The 4,477-nt window shown below is 39.9% G+C and overlaps 1 pseudogene; it reads left to right on the top strand.

The window, feature by feature from the left end:
• The first annotated feature begins 2,849 nt into the window (after positions 1 to 2,849).
• LOC116569397 lies at positions 2,850 to 3,869 on the top strand (annotated as a pseudogene).
• Positions 3,870 to 4,477: the final 608 nt, after the last annotated feature.

Here is a 4,477-nt window from a genome sequence, read left to right as displayed (position 1 = left end):
CCTCCTACAATGAGAAGGGTACTTCACCTTCGGAGTATTCCCCCAAATCCATAACTCCAATGTAATCATAAGAAAACATGAGACTAACCCAAACCAAGGACTGCTCTACAAAATACCTGGGCCAGTATTCTTCAAAATGGTCATGGTCATGAAAGAAAATGAAAAACCAAGAATCTATTACAGATTGAATGAGACTAAAAATACACAATGATTAAATGCATCATGGAATTCTAGATTGGATCTTGGAATAGGAAAAGGACATTAATGGAAAACTGGGAAAAATCCAAATAAAGCCCATAGGTTAGCTACTAGTATTATAACAGTGCTAACTTCTTAGTTTTGGTCATTGTGCCACGGTTATGTCAGATGAAAGCATTATGGGCAGCTAGGTGAAGGGTATATAGGAATTCTCTATACACAACACATATCTATGTCAAAATTATTTTGAAATAGTAAGTTAAAAATATACCAAATAAACTGAAATTTTTAAAGCCGTTTTCTCTGTCCTTAATGGTTCAAATTCTTCTTCATGAGTTTTCCTTGGTTAAATACACACTTGGATATATTTAGCAAACTGGGTATGTCATTCAGGTTCTAGTAATTCCACTGGCTCTGCTTCTAAAAAATCATCTCTTTGCCTAGAAAGGCCACCTCACCCCACTTCAGACTGCCCCTGGGAGTTCCTATCAACAACATTCTTTTTCCATTGTAGGAAGAAACCTCACCATAAGCTGTGAAAAACAGAGCCTCTTTTTTTTTTTTTTTTTTTTACATTTTATTTATTTATTTGACAGAGAGAGAGATCACAAGTAGGCAGAGAGGCAGGCAGAGAGGTGGGGGGAAGCAGGCTCCCCGCTGAACAGAGAGCCCAATTCGGGGCTCGATCCCAGGACCCTGAGATCATGACCTGAGCCGAAGGCAGAGGCTTAACCCACTGAGCCACCCAGGCACCCCTCAGGTAATTTGTTTTGCAAAGAATTTCTGTCTCTTGAAAATTAGCATCTTCTTGCTTTACTATTGTGATATCATGATTTATAATAAGAGATACATTTGGTCTCTGCGCCTTTTCTCTGTCAGAACTCCTAAAACCTTCAGAATTCCCAAAGCCATAAGCATTATAAAGGTGTTTTTGGTTGTTGATGAAGTGACTTGAAAACCACACCTAAACTGGGGTGGTTGTCAGGAGAACCAATCATTGACTAGAAGCTTGGAATTTTCGGTCCCACCCCCTTATTTCCAGAAAGGAGAGAGGGGCTGGAGTAGAAACAATCACCAATGGCCGATGATTTAATCAATCCTGCCTATAGAATGAAGCCTCCTTGGGTTCAGAGAGCTTCTAGTGAACATGTGATGTTCACTGGAGAGGGCATGGAAGCTACATACTTTGCCCTCCTCATCTCCTCCACCTGAAAGTTCATTGGTAGCCTTTATCCTATCCTTTATTATAAAGTTTATTATAAAACTGGTAAGCTATTTTCTTGAGTTCTGTGAGCCACTCTGGCAAATTAATGGGACCTGAGGAGAGAATCCATGGGAACCTCTAATTTACAGCTGACAGGTCAGGAGCACAGGTGACAACCGGGATATGTGATTGCCATCTGGTGTGGGGTCAGTCTTATGGGACTGATCCCTTAACCCATGGGATCTGATGCTATCTCCAAGTAGGTAGTGTCCAAATTGAGTTAAATTGTAGGACACTGGCTGGTGTCACAGAATGACCTGGTGTGGGAAAAAACACATACACAAAAAACAAAAACCCACACATATAGTGACCTGAAGTGTCAGAAGTGAAGGGTTCTGTTTAAGTAGTAAGGAAAATTTCGCAGATAAAATGCTGGGTTGCCTTTTTTTTTTTTTTTTAAACTCGATTATTCTTCCTTTAAGTAGTGAAGACATCATAAAAGACTATCAGGAAAAAAAATGTTAACAGTCAAGTCAAACCTGAATTTAGTCTTTGGCTTAAAGGATCCACACAAAAGGATCCACAGGTCCAGGAAGTATAAAGTATAAATAATGGGAAAGAACATGGACTCTGGCACCACGTAACTTGTGTTAGAATCGCAACTCTGTCTCTCTCTAGGTGTGTGACTTTGGCATCAGTTTCCACATCTGAAAAGGTAGGTAATAAAGGCACAATCTTAAAAAAAAAAAAAAGTATATTCTTCATTGGGTTGCTGTAAGGCTTAAATGTGATTATAGAAAGTATTTGAAAAGTGCCTAGCACATAATCAGAACTACATGTCTCTATCTCTGTGTCTTTGAATTTATTATTATTATTATTATTATTATTATTATTATTTTCAATCAGTTCCCTGAGGTCACAAGTAAAATTAGTTAAATGGTGACTTGGTGGGAACCTGGGTCACTCAGTCATTAAGTGTCTGACTGCAGCTCAGGTCATGGTCCCAGGGACCTGGGATTGAGCCCCATGTCGGGCTCCCTATTCAGCTGGGAGTCTGCTTCTCCCTCTCCCTGCGTACCTCCACCCCTCTCATGCTCTCTCTAGCTATCTCTCTCTCTCTCTCAAATAAATACATAAAATCTTTTTTTAAAAATCGTGACTTGGTGGGCAAATGTTCAGCTTAAATGGTGCTAGTCAAAGCCATGGCCTTCAATGCCATGTTAGTGGTTTATAAACAAGCATCGTCCCCAGCCCCATAATTGAACCAATACCAACAAATCCAGTGGGCATGGAAGAGGATTAAAAAGCAAATCCTTCCATCATTTGCATCTCCAGATTTAGAGCTAACAATTGTGAGGTAAACAAATGGAGTGAATTTGGAAATGATGCATCCAAGACTTACTCCTGTGACATAAAGAGTGGGAGCTATCAAAGATCTGCCTAACAAATGCTAGAGAGACATTTTCCTCCAGACACAAAAGAGGGGTAACAACTTAAGATGACCAAAACCTGCAATCCCCCAGAAAATGAACTGTCACCATTTCAGATCTTACCGATTTTAACAATTCTAGGCACTGAATGCATCACTGGTATCATTGCAAATGGGTTCATTATGACTGTAAATGCAGCTGAATGGATTAAAAATAAGGTAATTTCCACCTGTGGCAGAATCCTGTTTTTCTTGAGTGTATCCAGAATAGCTCTCCAAAGCTTCATGATGCTAGAGTTTACCTTCAGCTCAACATTCCCACGTTTTTATAATGAAGACCATATATATGACATGTTCAAAGTAAGTTTTGTGTTCTTAAATCATTGTAGCCTCTGGTTTTCTGCCTGGCTCAGTTTCTTCTACTTCGTGAAGATTGTTGATTTCTCCCACCCCCTTTTCCTCAAGCTGAAGTAGAGAATTTCCAGATGGATGCCCTGGCTTCTGTGGCTTTCAGTGTCTATTTCCCTGGGCTATGGTGGGCTCTTCTCTAAAGACATCTACAGCGTGTATCACAATTCTTCTATCCCTTCCTCCAACTCAAGAAAAAATACTTCACTGAGACCAATATGGTCAACCTGGTTCTTCTCTATAACTTGGGGGTCTTCATTCCTCTGATCATGTTCATCCTTTCAGCCACCCTGCTGATCATCTCTCTCAAGAGACACACCCTACACATGGAAAGCAATGCCACTGGCTCCAGGGATCCCAGCATGGAGGCTCATATGGGGGCCATCAAAGCTACCAGCTACTTTCTCATTCTCTACATTTTCAATGCAGTTGCTCTGTTTCTCTATATGTCCAACATCTTTGACATCAACAGTTACTGGAATATTTTGTGCAGATTTATCATGGCTGCCTACCCTGCTGGACACTCCATTCTGCTGATTCGGGACAACCCTGGGTCGAGAAGAGCTTGGAAGCAGCTTCAATCTCAAGTTCATCTTTACCTAAAAGAGCAGACTCCATGACTGACACCCACAGAGTACAACAGCACCCAGCCCAACAGCTCTACCTTTCCCCCACCCATACCCCTCTCCTTCTACCTCCTTTATTTCCCAAACCTGATTCTTTTATCTTCTATCTATGAATTTTTTTAATACAGAAAGCTGATTTTCACTTTTCTCTTTTGCTTCATGTGCACAATCACAGTGATGCTTGACATTCTTTACCTGAGCCTTTCATTTCTACCTCCCCTTGCTTCATCTAAAGCAGTGATTCTATACATTAAATCTCTGGGAGAGATTTTTAAAAGTATCAATGTCTAAGCCTGACCCCTAAATTAAGTCAGAATTTTTGATGTTAGAACTGAAACAATTCTTTCAAGTTCTCGAGTGATTATTTTCTAAAACAAAAAATTTTTAAGATGGTCATACTGGCTTGTAACAAGAGAAAAATTAAGACTACTTTGAAGTATAAGTTTTCACCTATCAGATTAGCAAAGATCAGAAAGTTTGGTAACACACTATGTGTGATTATGGAGACCAGGCAATCTCATAAGTTGATGGAAATACTAACTGCTGCTTCCTCAAGTACAGTTTAGTAATACTTCTGAAGGAACATACTTTTAATTGGCAATTTTACTTGGG

This window comes from Mustela erminea, chromosome 11 (genome assembly GCF_009829155.1).
Source record: "Mustela erminea isolate mMusErm1 chromosome 11, mMusErm1.Pri, whole genome shotgun sequence".
Lineage (NCBI taxonomy): Eukaryota > Metazoa > Chordata > Mammalia > Carnivora > Mustelidae > Mustela > Mustela erminea.
Note: the sequence above shows the minus strand (reverse complement) of the source record. Positions and strands in the feature narration are given on the sequence as shown.